Raw genomic sequence first — 16180 nt, forward strand, 5'->3', positions numbered from 1 at the left:
GAATAGAATTCGAACTAAATTTCTTGTACTGTGTGGAATAAAAAATTATCATTATTAAGTATTGTTGGGAATTCGTATCCATTCCAAATTTAACCAATGCCAATCTTTATAAATCCAATCAAAATGGAAAATTACAAGTTAATTTAATCAACAAATCATGGAGTGTCGTTCCCCTCGATTATTTCCCTAAAGAGCATAGTCCTTAGACCAGTGGTTTTCAACCTTTTTCGTTCCATGCACCCCTTTCCGAATATTGATCCCTTTCTGAAAATTCATTACCATTACTATTACCATGTCAGAAAAAAAAAGATTTTTAATTGGATGAAAACCAAAATGTTCCAATTAGAAAAATGTTCCTGAGCAATCTCAGAAAGCTAATTTACCCCTGGGGATGAATTCACCTCCGGTTGAAAACCACTGCCTTAGACTATATTAGCATAATATTGATCCATCCATCCACATATTTAATCTAAAATTTAGGTCAATGAAACTTTAACCTCAGTTTTCTCACTTCGTGCTGAATGTCACTTTAGAACTTTTCATAAATACTCTTAAACTGTTATAAATTTAAAGATAAGAATCACTCTTGCACAGGCAGAGACATCTAATCACTACCTTTCAAATCTATCATATTGGAATCAAATTATTCCGGGGGCTAAACAAGCTTTCGCTCGGATCGAATCTTTGATTAATGTTGCGCAACATTTGATCTGAATGTCGCGTCACATAAGCGAAAAATGTGCAACATGCGCGACCGGACCATTGAATGAAACGAAAATGACCCGAGCGGGGCGAGCATCCGCCGATAGCCGAATACAATCTACCCACCCACGTGCGTGGGGAAGTTCCAGCAGTGGGTACGATGCAAAGCGTGACGGCCGGAAAAGCGGTAGGCTCTAGCTAGATTGACTGAATGAAACATGTTCGGGCCGCCCGAGTTGTAGTCGGTGGGAGGACAGGCGGAAAATCATTTATAAAAGGGTATACACGTTGGTGAGTTTTATGATTTGCTGCAAGGACGTCGTTGATATAACACTTGTTGAACATCGCTGAAGACATTTTTCTTCGGTAAAGTGTTATCGAGCAGTTCAGTGCGTTGAGACAGGACATTTGTTGGGTGACCGATTGCCTCACGGTAGATATTATTGCGCTTTTCACCGAACGTGCACGGATGTGTGACTGGGTTCAGCGTGCGAGCGTTTCGATCCGAGTGATTTAGTTTGCACTAAAAAGGATATCAAGTAGCGGGTGTAGGGAACGACGTCCGATAGTTGAGTGAAACCGAAAACCAGCGGGGTGAACGTTATTTGTGAGGCGTACAATTTCGGGGGTAGCAATTATCGAGAGTACAGAACAGCAGAAGGCGCGTCGGAAGAAGAAGGTGTTTGATTTCCGACGCGAGTGGAACGGGGTTCCTACCCAAACACACAAACAATACGGCAAGGTGCTAGTCGTTCAAAATCCTTTCGGGACGATATATAATTCAACACGTCTTGAATTCCGTGGTTCGTAAATTTTAATGCCGCTGGATAATTGAAGAAGTTTACGAGCGTTGACAGTTGATATTTGAATGCAGTGCTGAGTGAAAATCACGTTATAAAATTTAATTTGCGTATATTTTGCGAGAAGGCTGACAGCAAGGTGATCATTCCAGCAGAAAGTTCAGCAGATTTTGGAAGTGTGATTTTTCACGTTCTATGACAAGACAGCAGCAGTGATTTTTCCACCGACGGAAACAAGATACCTTACTTTCGTGGTACTTTTGCAATCTACATAAATTAATGTAAGTAAATATAGCTAGATAGCTGTAGTGATAAGTATGTATCTTATAAAGGAAAAGGGAGCGGGCGGTTTTTTGTGGTAGGCTGTTATTGTTTGGTCGGGAAATGTCGTCAACAGTCTTTGCCTGTGTATGGAACTTCATAGTAATCAGTCCATCTTAGATGCTAGATTTGTATACACAACATGTACGGGCACGTGTTCCATGGAAAATGAAACCAAATGTTGATTCTTCGTACGATTAGCATTTTTAGGTAAACCATTAGGTTATCCTGGGGTATCATTTTCCAAGCTGCGTCAGCAACATTGAGATCAATAATCATTGCTTGATGTGAGGTTAGGAGTGCATATTAGTACGTAGATGTTCTTTCATAGATGCTAGCGGACGAAGTTTGATAGAAGAATAAGAAGATTATTTATTTGGATATGATGAAGAAATTTATTTAATCAGTGAGCTTGATTACTTCGCTTTCGGCATAATTCTTTATTTTGGAATGTCTAAGGAAGCCATGTAACGAGAAATTGTAATGCACTGAGAATACTCCCTGAAGAATATGCTATGTAAAAATACAAGCTTTTTGAGTTAAAATTTCGTAATTTTGTCAATTATTGCATTTTAGAAAATTTGGATTGAATACCAAAAATTACACCAGTTACTAAAATGATTTTCCAAAGGGTATTGGCTGACATTTTTTTGAATGAAGCGTTCATTGAGTTTTGGAAATCCCAAAAAAATCGATATGTTCAGAAGTGTTTGAGCACATCTCGAATTTTGTTCGTCCCATTTTACCAATAGGGCACTCAAATTGCAGATTTGTAGGATTTTTTGTTAATCAGCGTAACATGACATTGCTAGTTAACCTTCTTTAGGTGTTTGGGTCAATATGACCCTAAACGAACTTTCCAAAGCTGTTTGCAGTTTTGCACCTAAAAGTTAAGAATTCCTTGACTTTTCCTCTATCATGGGGAGCAACGATTTTCAATAGAATTGAAAGTTTTAGCTTATTCCTGAAGGGCTGTACAAAAAAGTTACGAATAACGTGTTAGCGGTTCATATTGACCCCGATTTCGAACTCAGTTTTAAGACACATTTTCAACCAAATCTATATGTACTAGTGCTTAAATTGTTTAAATTTTCAGTTTCTGGTAGATATTATCGGTTTTGAACTGGTTGGTCAGTGGGAATCGGTGCCGAATGAGGTCATGTTTGGCATCCATAGATGTATGCAGAACCGTCATCATAAATCACAGGTTTGTTGACAGAATACTAATTATAAACAAATGCTAAACAAAAATGGGAATGTATATGTTAAATTTGGACATGATGCGACCGATCTTAGGTGCCCCGGATTCCGATTCCGGCGGCATAATAGTATTCTCATAATATTGATCAAGCGACAATGAAAGTGATCTCAAAAATTTGTAATATGCTTGAAAGTTTATATAAAATCCCATCTAAAATGATATTCTGATTCCATCTAAATGGATTCTACATCTGGAAATCATCTGGAATATTCGGAACATTCGTAAAACTGGCTATTTCATGAATCTAGTTCTAGAATTCTGAAGTTTTTTCGAAAACATTATGGAGTGAAAAGTTGACCCTATTGGTCACATAAAGACCATCCAAAAAATCCGGAACGTTCGCTGAACTGATCAATTCATAAAGTTGGTCTTAGAATCAGGTGTTTTTTTTTATTGTTTCCTAAATTCAATGAAAATTCGGAGTTCTAGGACTAGATTCATGAATTGACCAGTTATACGGATGTTCCGGATCTTTCGGATTATTTTCACGTAGAATCTAGCGTCAGTATTTGAATCAGAGTATCAATATCATTTTAAATGGGATTTTATATAAAACTTCAAGCATATTACAAATTCTGGGGATCAGTTACATTGATTGCCCACATTGTTACTTGATCAATATAATGAGAAATACTATTGTATCGCCGGAATCGGCATCGAAATCGTAATCCGGGACACCTAAGATCGGTTGTATCATTTCCAAATTTAATATTTACATTCTCATTTTTGTTTGTTTGTGTTTATTAGTATTCTGTCAATAAACCTGTGATTTATGATGACAGTTCTGAATACATCTATGGATGCCAAACATGACCTCATTCGGCACCGATTTCCACTGACCAACCAGTTCAAAAACGGTAATATCCACCAGAAACTGAAAATTTGAACACTAACAAACAATTTAAGTACTAGATATAGATTTAGTTGAAAATGTGTCTTAAAACTGAATTCGAAATCGGGATCATTATGACCCGCAAACACCTTATTCGTTACAAAAAGTTAACACCTAGCGAAGGTGAAATGAACTGTTTTTGTAACTATTAATAAACTCGGATTTTGTGTTTAGATTTTATCTCATTAGGAATATTACTAATGTAACAAATTTAGATTGTTGGTACATTTTAAGATGTCTCCAAGACTATATTCATAAACCGAACATAAAACTGGTTACTCTACAAAACTGCTTCAAGACACTCATAAACCCCCCTTAAAATGAAGAAGGTAGTTTTCAAGAGTATTTTCCAAGGCTCTTGAATTATACGCTTTGAAGCCAAAAACACGATTTTTGTTGAAAAACTGCTTAAGGGAGGCGTCTGGTGTACTGGGAAAAAATCGATTTTGATCCGCTTACTAACAGTATTAAACCTCTAGAATAGTCTCCCGGAATCTCGGTGGCCACGCTAAACTTCTTTTGTTTTAAATAGACATGCATTGCTCGCGCGTATTTGCTATAACACGCGCAGATTTCAATCTATCGTCAACAATTTTCGAAAAACTGACAGCGATAAAAATACACTGTAAACAATACACGCTAATAGTTTGGGTAGAAATTTTCAAGAGCAAATACCCGATGGGTTATATTCTACAACGTATTTTCCGTGATGAAATTTGATGTTCTTTTTTTTCAAATTGGCGAACACGATTACTTAAAAACTGACTTGTTTTTTATAAGAATGTACAACAAGTGTAGCCTGTCGATGAACCACAGAAAACTTTTTTCTCTCTATTATTTTGAAGAAAACTTAGCGAATTTTACATTAAACTTTGAGATTTGTCGGTTTTCATGAAGTCATTTTCTGAAACTCAAATTTTTTTCATTTTTTTTTTTTGGTTCATCGAGTAACTACAACTCTAAGTTTTACAAACCCTATTGAATTTCCTGTGTTAGACAATTTTATCAAGAATTATCGAATTATCGTGTTCGCTGCGGCGCTCTTAGCTGTGGAAATGGTTGGACGTTTACTCTTGGAACACTCGTATGTGTGGCTCTGCGTGACTGAAAATATTTTTTCTTTACGTACACAATTAATGTATAAATAGATCTTAACATTACATAAAAGATCCATTGTTGGCTTGCCTTCAAAATCGTAAACCAGACGTCCCTCTTAAATGAGTTGTCAGTATTCTGGAACGGTCAACTTGTTCTGGAATTCAACAATGTTATTTTGGTAACAAATTTCTGAGAAAATATATTTATTTTGCGTCAAATGGCTAACATTATGGGTAGGTTTAATATGAGTAGGCGACTAAAAATATTTTGTCACATATTCCTGCGCAAAAAGTTTGTTTGAATTGATAATGTTGTATGACACTCATAAAGGGATTTTTAAACATGACATGATTTACAAACACTTATGTTTAGGACTTTTGTACAGAAAAGTACTTTCAGGTTCAGTATTTTCACGCATAATTGGAAATATTTAACTGGGATAAGGTCAGATGTGTTTTCAAGTGCTTTAAACAGAGCGTCAGAGGGAGAGAGAATGTGATTCATAAAAAATCAGGTAGATATTTCGTGTGAAATGTCTAGGATTATTTTACTGTCGACCGCACAACAGCCGTATATTGAGGCGATTACGATGCAGTCTCTTTCCACTTATCTTTATAGCTTGCGAATTGTTTCGTTCGGAATTCTCGATCTGAAGAACCATGAAAAAGAAATGGTTCAACTATACGAATAAGTAAGTAAACTATAGGAATAAGTAAATTCTGGGAAAAGAAAGCGGCCATTGAAAGAGTCACTGGTTATATAAACTGCTTTTGAGGCTTGAGTATACCTTGATCATAAAAATCAATTGTAAGAAATATAAAACGGCCTGGTGAAAATTTTGAAACGGGATCCGAGTATTGGAACGTTAGAAGCATTCTACTGTAAAAGTTTTGCTAACTATAATTTTATTGCAGAATATGATTCTAAGTATCATTTCAAATCAAAATGCATTCAACAAAAATTTTCCAAAAGGCGGTAGTTGTGGAGATATTTGGAATTTTGCTCCAACAAATACAATTAATTCGTGTAATTTTGCCCTTTTTAAAAGTTACTCGCGTTTCCCCATCATAAAATGTAAACAATCTAATGTTTATCGCTCATAACAGTTTTTGCAACCGGCCGAGACGGTTGTGCCTCCAGGTGGAAGGTTTTGTTCTCGAGAGAGTGACGGAGTGCGAGACGCTGTATGCGTTTTTGTGGGAGAGAGAGAGACCAGTTTGTTAAGTGTGAGTCGACAGTTGATACGTCGGAGGCGTGGTCAACGGCATCCTCGGTGTTTTGACAGCAAACCGCGGGTAGACGAATTTGCCTACCGCGGTGGCAGAAATCGACAGTGATCGTGCCTGTACACACAGAAAAAATATATTGTATTGGTGTCGTCGGGCAATTCTAATCGACGAGAGGGGAAGCGTCACAGGTAGACCCATTTGCTCTATTCGTCTACCGCAGAAGTGGTACGACGAATAAGGAAAACAAGTGGCACCGAAAAGTGCCGCATCGACAGTGGGATTTTCGCAGCAAGCCACAGGTAGCCACATTTGTTTACCGCGGCGGTGGAAACGGAGAGAGAGCGCTTGTGGTGGTGATACCGACGAGCAGCTTAACCGGAGAGAGTTTTGAAGTGTTGCAGGTAGGCCTATTTCTCTACTGAAGAAGCAACGCGACGAAGAAGGACATCAAGTGTCACATTGTCAAACAACGGGCACCGAGTTTACAACGTAACACATGAGGTGTGTTCTACAGGTATAACAGGTATATTTTTCATTCCTTTTTGTGATAGTTTTTCTTGCTAGGTAAAATGGATGAAGAGATGGAAGAACGAGTAACAGACCCTCCCCCTAAGCCTTATGCTGAAAATGTAAATCCGACTAGAATTAAAATTTACCCAGAGTCGTCAACGGGACCATGGATTGTATTTATTAGGCGTAAAGTAAAGGCGCTAAATATTATTCAAATTTCTAAAGATTTGACTTCGCGATTCTCGGATGTAAAAGAGATCGTCAAAGTCAATAAAGATAAAATACGCATTGTCGTTGGTAGTCTCAAACAAGCCAATGCAATTGCTTCTTGCGAGCTTTTTACGCGTGAGTATAGAGCGTATATTCCTTCAAAGGAAATTGAAATTGATGGGGTCATCACAGAATCGAGTTTGACTGTTGATGACATAATTAAGCATGGGGTTGGTCGTTTCAAAGACACCATACTTAAAGACGTAAAGATACTTGAATGCAAGCAATTGCATTCAGTATCACACGAAGGAGATAAAAAAGTTTATCGACTGTCTGACTCATTTCGAGTGACTTTCGCTGGGTCTGCGCTGCCCAACTATGTCATTATCGATAAGATTCGTCTCCCTGTTCGCCTTTTTATCCCTCGTGTAATGAATTGCCTTAATTGCAAACAGCTTGGCCACACAGCCACTTACTGTTCCAATAAGGCACGGTGTGGCAAATGTGGGGGTTCTCATCAAGAGGATATATGCAATGAAAATTCAGAAAAATGTTTAATGTGCGGAGAAAACTCGCATGAGCTCCCTGCATGCCCCATTTATAAATTGCGCGAGGATAAAATTAAACGATCCTTGAAGGAGAGGTCTAAGCGCTCCTATGCAGAAATGTTGAAAAATGCTACCCCTAAACCCATCTTCTTAGAAAACACTTACACATCTCTATTTTCGGAACAGTCTGACTCTGACGGAGCGTGCGAAGGTACATCATTTGTTTTACCCGGAAATTCCAGAAAAAGAAAACAGTCTTCTTTTCCCAAGCTGCCAAGCAAGGGCCTTAAAATTTCTCCACCAATAGATAAACTGCGCCCAAAACCGAAAAATTCCGATTCAAAACCGAAATCAATTCCGCCCGGTTTTGGGAACGTACAATCCAAACAGAACACCATTACTGGAAATAATAAAATTTCGACTTCCTCTGAGCCTCAGCCGGGGGTAGGATTATTGAAATTTTCTGAAATTGTTGATTGGATTTTTAAAGCATTCAATATTTCTGAACCACTAAAGAGTATACTTTCAGCTTTCCTCCCAACAATTAGAACATTTTTAGAGCAGCTGATTGCTCAATGGCCCATCCTTGCAGCGATTGTATCTTTCAATGGGTAATTCACCTCCTCCAATGAAAGATTCCATCACTGTTTTTCAGTGGAATTGCAGAAGTATCATACCTAAAATTGATTCCTTAAAAATTTTACTGCATAATTTAAAATGCGATGCTTTTGCTCTATGTGAAACATGGCTTACCTCAAACATTAATTTCAACTTAAATGATTTCAACATTATTCGCCTAGACCGAGACACCCCGTATGGAGGAGTGCTTCTAGGAATTAAAAAGTGCTATTCTTTCTATAGAATTAACATCCCCTTGTTTGCGGGCATTGAGGCTGTAGCTGTACAAACGAACATTAAAGGCAAAGACATGTCTATCGCTTCTATATATATACCTCCCAAAGTTCAAATTGGACAACGTCAAATTTTTGAGGTAGTGGAATCCATGGCTGCTCCGCGTCTGATACTGGGAGACTTCAACTCGCACGGAGTATTGTGGGGTTCCCTCTACAATGATAATCGATCCTCTTTGATATACAATGTTTGTGACGAATTTAATATGACAGTTTTAAATACTGGCGAAACAACACGCATCCCCAGACCTCCTGCGCCCAAGTGCATTAGATCTATCTCTGTGCTCGACATCACTTCGGTTAGATTGCACGTGGAAGGTTGTACCTGATCCTCACGGTAGCGATCATTTGCCAATCGTTGTTTCAATTAACAGTGAATTAGGCCTCACGAATTCAATCAATGTTCCTTATGACTTAACACGAAATATTGATTGGAAAACATACGAAACATTAATTTCCACTTCTCTTGCTTCGACAGAAGAGCTACCCCCTACCGAAGAATATGAATTCTTAGCGGGTTTAATTATTGAAGCAGCAGAACAAGCCCAAACGAAATGCAATCCTGGAATGACAATAAATAGACGGCCCCCTAATCCTTGGTGGGACAAAGAGTGCTCTGATGCATATGAAGCTAAACAAGTTGCCTACAAAGAAATTATGAAACAGAAAGGGGGTATACGTGAGAACTTTGAAAATTATTTCATTTTGCAAAACAAATTTGACAGTATACGTCGTGCCAAAAAATCTAGTTATTGGAGACACTTCGTTAATGGCTTGTCAAGAGAAACATCAATGAGTACTCTTTGGAACACAGCCAGAAGACTGAGGAATCGAAACGTGACTAATGAAAGCGAAGATTTTTCGAATCGTTGGATATTTAATTTTGCCAAGAAAATTTGTCCCGATTCTGCTCCTGCGCAGAAAATCACTCGCGATGCTCCCACAAGTAACGATTTCATAGATTCGCCTTTGACAATGATGGAATTCTCAATTGCACTCCTCTCATGCAACAATAATGCTCCGGGACTAGACAGAATTAAATTCAACTTGGTGAAGAATCTGCCTGACCTAGCAAAAAGACGCTTGTTGAATTTATTCAACAAGTTTCTTGAGCAGAACATTGTCCCGCACGACTGGAGACAAGTGAGAGTTATCGCTATTCCAAAACCGGGAAAGCCAGCCTCCGATCATAACTCGTATCGACCGATTGCAATGCTATCCTGCATCAGGAAATTGTTGGAAAAAATTATCCTACGACGTCTCGACAATTGGGTTGAGGCGAACGGCTTGCTATCAGATACCCAGTTTGGTTTTCGGAGGGGAAAGGGAACGAATGATTGTCTGGCGCTACTTTCGTCAGAAATCCAACTCGCTTACGCAAAAAAGAACAAATGGCGTCTGTGTTCTTAGACATAAAAGTAGCATTCGACTCAGTCTCCATTGATGTTCTCTCGGAGAAGCTACATCAATGTGGTCTTTCACCGATATTAAATAATTATTTATACAATTTATTGTCAGAAAAGCACATGCATTTTTCATATGGCGATTTGGCGACACTCAGAATAAGTTACATGGGCCTCCCACAAGGCTCTTGTCTAAGCCCCCTTCTCTATAATTTTTACGTGAATGACATTGATAATTGTATTGTCAGCCCATGCACTTTAAGACAACTTGCAGATGATGGGGTGGTTTCTGCCACAGGACCAAAAGCTATAAATTTACAACAACCATTGCAAGATAGCTTGGATAATTTATCAATTTGGGCTTTAAAGCTGGGCATCGATTTCTCTACGGAGAAAACAGAGTTGGTCGTTTTCTCAAGGAAGCGTGATCCAGCTCAGCTTCAGCTTCAGTTGGTTGGTAGAACGATAGCACAAGTCCTGACTTTTAAATACCTTGGAATTTGGTTCGATTCTAAAGGCACATGGGGAGGCCACATTAGGTATCTAACAACGAAATGCCAACAAAGGATAAATTTTCTGCGAACAATAACTGGATCATGGTGGGGTTCTCATCCAAGTGACATGATAAGATTGTATCAAACAACAATACTTTCAGTAATGGAATATGGGTGCATCTGTTTCCGTTCAGCTGCGAACACTCACATTATTAAACTGGAACGGATACAGTATCGTTGTTTACGAATTGCCTTAGGTTGCATGCAGTCGACCCATACGATGAGTCTTGAAGTACTAGCGGGAGTTCTTCCTTTAAAAGACCGATTCTGGGATCTCTCTTCTCGTTTACTTATTCGATGTGAGGTTATGAACCCACTGGTAATTGAAAATTTTGAAAGACTTGTCGAGCTTCAACCCCAAACCAGATTCATGACAGTGTATTTCAATCACATGTCACAAGAAATAACGCCTGCTAGGTATGTTCCCACATACGTCAATATACTAGATATTCCTGAATCCACTTTATTCTTCGACACGTCCATGCAAGCAGAGATTCGTGGAATTCCGGAGCATCTACGCTCGCGGGAGATCCCTAAAATATTCACAAGTAAATATCAACACATAGACTGCCTTAAAATGTTTTACACTGATGGGTCACGAATCAGTGAGGCCACTGGTTTCGGTATTTTCAACAATAATTTTTCAATTTCTCTCAAACTTGCAGAACCCGCCTCTGTTTATATAGCGGAACTAGCAGCAGTTCACTATAGTTTGCAAATAATTAATACTTTACCCTCGAACCATTACTTTATCCTCACTGATAGTCTCAGCACAATTGCAGCTCTACGCTCAAAGAGGATTGATAATCACGATCCATTCTTTTTGGGGAAGATACGAGAATCTCTGAGTAACCTAACAAGAAAATGTTATAAATTTACCCTAGTGTGGCTCCCCGCCCATTGCTCTATTGCGGGAAATGAGAAAGCTGATAATTTAGCCAAGATTGGTGCACTAGATGGTGAAATATATGAAAGACCCATCGCTTACAATGAATTTTATAGCGCTTCTCGACAGAGGACACTTGCTAGTTGGCAAACATCTTGGGACAATGGAGATATGGGACGATGGCTACACTCAATTATGCCTAAAGTATCAACGAAGGCATGGTTCAAAGGATTGGATGTAAGTCGGGACTTCATCCGTGTGATGTCTAGGCTCATGTCCAATCATTATACTTTAGATGCGCATCTCCGTCGTATTGGGCTCGCTGAGGGTAATCATTGTGCTTGTGGAGAAGGTTACCATGACATTGAGCATGTTGTTTGGTCCTGCACTGAATATCGTGAAGCCAGATCACAATTAGTAGATTCTTTACAAGTCCGAGGAAGACCAATCCATGTTCCTGTTAGAGACATCCTGGCGTATCGCGATCCTCTATACATGGAACTTATCTATCATTTTCTAAAAACAGCGTCTGTCAAAATTTAATTAAATTCATCTCCTCATACTCTCATCCAAGGCTAATCATTCACCAATTAAAGTGTCCTAGAATATTTAGTTTTTAAATTTAGACAATAACAGAAAACAAGTAAATAAATACACCCGAAAATACTAGATCATTATGAAATACAACAATGTAAGGAAAAAAGCAAACAATAAAGTGATTTCAGTGTTAGTTTTAGACAAAGTACTAGTATAATTAAAATTAGTCTTAAGGATTTTTGTAACGTGCTATGTAAAAAAAACGCTTTTAATCCACCTAACAGTGTGATGAGACATTTCTTATAACTCTTATCACTCTCTTCGGATATTATATCGTTTGAGAACATTTAGAACTTGATGCTTCGCGATGTTTTTGATAACACATACTACATGGGATAGTGGCAGGACTCAGAGAATCGCTCACATCAGCATAGGACAACATCAGTGCTAGAAATCTCAAACCAAATCAATGGAAAAGCGAAAAAATGGCCCATAAAATAGACATACAAACAAATTATTGCTAATGCTCTGTTAATAAAATATCTAAATTCCTCAATCAATGCATTGTGGTGGGAGAACTGAATTTTCTTAAAGGGGTTATGTATATTGTACTGAGCCAAAAAATCGATTTTTGTTTTTGAATCGAAATAAAGTTTATACTTTACTCAAATTTCCAACACGACTGAGACCTAAAAATCAACGTTTTTTCTGGAAAAAAGCGATACTAGCAGTGACACCATTCAAAGAAAATCAACAGTGAATATTTCCAGACTTGGTTTTATTTCCTATTTAAGAACTATTGTGTTTTTTACATCCTAGATTGCATGATTCAGTGATCGAAACCCAAAACTTCATGAGGTATTTGAAATAATTAAATTAAAATTTGTGTTTGCCATTGAAATTGACAAAATGATAGTATCGCCCCTTTGACGATTGTTTACTTTTTCGGTCCCACCTATCAGCATTGAAGTATCGCCCTTGCGTTTTTTTACAATACCAATTTTACAATTGTTGGGGGTTTGGTGAAAATCGATCTTACTGTCCAAACGGCATTTTTCCGAAACCGCAATTTTTGAAGTTTTAAAATTATGCAGAATTAATTTTTCAGAAAATAGTAACAGTTCGTGTTTTAGCGAATTTGTTGAGACTTTATTGTAGTCATGAATATTAACCTGAGAAAATTCACCATAAATACTTCTTGGACGATATACCGTCAAAATTATTTTATCAAATGATGCGCTGTTTAACGTTTGTAAAACTCATCGAAGATACTAAACTTCCGAAATTGGCGGTTTCAAAATGATGTTATCTTGACCTTAAATTACTGTTTTTGAACATTTGATCTATACATATAATTGGTCATACAACAAAAATCAAATTCTCATCAAATCGATCAGGACCTGCTGGAGTCGAATGGAAATCGTCATTTCTCATAAATTTCTCTCTACATTCGGAAAGTGTTATCCTCGATATTAATCATATTACGTTTTCGTCTCAACTCGACGCTGTAACGGCCCACCCTAGCCGCAAAATCAATAAGAGTGAAGATGAGCGCCTTTACTTGGATACAAGGAGACAGTACGACTTTAATCGGTAAGTGAATAGGTCGATGTGAACTATCGGGGATTTCGCGGGAGATTTCTTTATTTTATCGGTTATATTTCCGAGTGGGGACTAACCGCGTGGTTGCCAAATAAGTACTGTGGTAGAAGCATTTTTTACGCTACGTGGCCGATCGAGGCGGGTTCGGTCACATCTGGGGGCTCAACCGGGATATTGATTGTAAGAATTGCTCGGGGAGTAATAATTTGCATAGTGCTTTATTCCTCGGGACAAAGGAAGTGGTGAAAATACGATTGGAGCTAATTGTTACGAGATTCGAGCAGTGAAAGAGACAACCAGTAAAGATACGATTGTGATTAGAATGGTTGTCAGATTCGAGCAGTGAAGGAGACAACCAGTAAAGATACGATTGTGATTAGAATGGTTGTCAGATTCGAGCAGTGAAGGAGACAACCGTTGAGTGTTATCGATCAGCAAATGTAGAAGTGATTCCAAAATGTGTTGGTAACCCAGAAAAGGGTAATTGGTGGTAGTGCAAACACTCCAGTGAGTGAGCGAGTATCTGCCTGATCGAGAGCAAGTCGAGTAGTGGTTAAACATTAAGAGATCGTTTATCGGAACAAACAGTGTGTGAAATAAACAAAATGAATAATTCCTCTTGGCTGGTTTCCCCAACTGGGCCGTTTATTCAGGGTCAAATGAACCGAGTGCAGTTTTCGTCTACACCGCAATCGAACCCAGCGAGGTCAGACGATATAGTGGGTTCGCAATTAAATAATGGCGGAGAAAACGGAATTCCCGCTAATGCAAATGTAGTGAACAATGCGTGGGATCAAAACATCGGGCCGGGAGGAGAGCCTGGTGTAGGGCAGATAGAGAATCCGGAACAAGCAGGACCACCGTTAGGATCCAATGAGGGTTTATCAGAGACGGCTAGTCTATTAGAACAGAATAGGAGGTGTCATGAAACGTTGGTGAATCTTGTCCAGTCACTGCATAATCGGATGAATGCGTTAGAACAAAACATTGCGGCTAAACCTCCACAAAATAACCCAGCGTTGGTTCATCCACCAACCCTCAGTGGACCTATCGAAACGCAGGACAGTCAACGGGTTTTCCCATCAAATAGCGGAACTGGAGTACAATACGCTGTTCCCACGACCAGAATAGATTGGCCGAATGTTGCGCCAATTCTTCACCCTAACGTTCCACAAAGTCATAACGCTGCCTGGTTCGGCCCTGCAAGTGTGAATGCGCACGGTAGCCGGTGGTCTGGCTTATATGCATCTGGTCATTTATTGCCGCAGCAGATGTCACACGGCTGGCCTGGCGACAACGGAATTGGTATCAGTATTCCACATGGATATCGACCAGTTGGGCCGAGGGGCACAGATCTTGGTCCATCTTTAAACAACAACAGTTCGGCTGTTCCCACCACCGCAGAAGGAAATGTTTCTCGAGGAAACCTCTTCCCACGACCGATATTTAGTGGCGTAAATGACGATCTCCACCCGGTGGAATTTTTAACCGAACTGGAACGGTATTGCGTACATCAAAGCTTGGGGGAGTATGATAAATTGCCTGTCGCGCTCTCTTGCTTGGTGGGTGAAGCCAAGATATGGGCTAGAGGGTTTGGGTATTTGTTCCAGAACTATGGAACTTTCACACACTATTTCCGAGATCAATATTGGGGACCCACGACGCAACGCCAAGTTTCAGAGGATATTGCACGGGGCTCATATGTCCCCAAGGAAGGGTCCAGAATGGCCCAATATTTTCTGGGAATTGTCACCAAAGCTAGGTTTCTTACTCCTGCTCCGACTGAAAGAGAACTTATTCAACACTTGTCGAAGCATTTTCCTCGAAATGTTCAACAGTTGTTGGGATCATGTATGGACATCGGAGCGGCCTTCGACACTCTACAATCCGAAGATAGATTCATTAACTCTTCAACGCGTTATAGTAACTCGAACACTCCACAAAACTGGCGTTCTCGTGAATCAGCTGGCAGCGGTCGAAACGGGAACAGAACCGCGTGGGCAGGCACGACTGGGGGTCAGCTAGGCCCGAATGGAGGACACAATTACACCAGTTCAAGCAATGTGCGGATGGCCGTGGTGGAAGAAGAAGAGGTATCCGGATCACTGGATTCTTCGGTTCTAACAGTATTTGTTGGACCTGATGAGTTACTCGAGGAAGATCACGAACAGGTTAGAAAAACAAAACCGAGGAAGTCTCCATACGTTACTGTAACTGTCGGGGATATGCAACTACAGGCGTTAGTAGACAGTGGGTGCGAGCTGTCGTGTATTTCCAGAGAGCTGTACAACCAATTAAAAAGAAGCGATATAAGTATGGCCGAACTACCCATGCGAGGAATATCTCTACGAGGAGCATTTGGCAAGAAAAGTAAAAGAGTCACAACACAAGTCTTATTAACAGTGGAATTCAATGGGTGGCCGGTAGATGTCCCATTTGTAATTGTACAAGAGTTGGTTAACCCTATGATACTTGGTGGAGATTTTCAAGATGATTTAAGTGTCTGGATCCATCTGGATGAACAGAGAATCCGTTTAGTGAAAGAGGGGAAGGAGCTATGGGTCAACTTCAGCCCAACCAGTGGACGAAAAGATTGCGTAGAAAACATTTCCCTGTGCGAACGTATGATCAACTTTGTCGACGAAGAACCGATAGAGACAGAATTAAAAAATAATCCAGGGGCGCGAATAACCTTAAGCGAGACTGAAAACATTGA

At 39.4% G+C, this 16180-nt stretch overlaps 1 protein-coding gene across 1 annotated transcript in view; it reads left to right on the forward strand.

Moving 5' to 3' along the window:
- The first annotated feature begins 999 nt into the window (after positions 1–999).
- Positions 1000–16180, forward strand: part of LOC131696151 (uncharacterized) — a 134989-nt gene continuing 119808 nt past the window's right edge. Inside the window, exon 1 of the mRNA XM_058984691.1 lies at positions 1000–1783. The gene's annotated coding sequence lies outside the window, so the exon portion shown is untranslated. The remainder of the gene's footprint in view (positions 1784–16180) is intronic.

The sequence above is a fragment of the Topomyia yanbarensis genome, unplaced genomic scaffold (genome assembly GCF_030247195.1).
Source record: "Topomyia yanbarensis strain Yona2022 unplaced genomic scaffold, ASM3024719v1 HiC_scaffold_8, whole genome shotgun sequence".
NCBI classification, from domain to species: domain Eukaryota; kingdom Metazoa; phylum Arthropoda; class Insecta; order Diptera; family Culicidae; genus Topomyia; species Topomyia yanbarensis.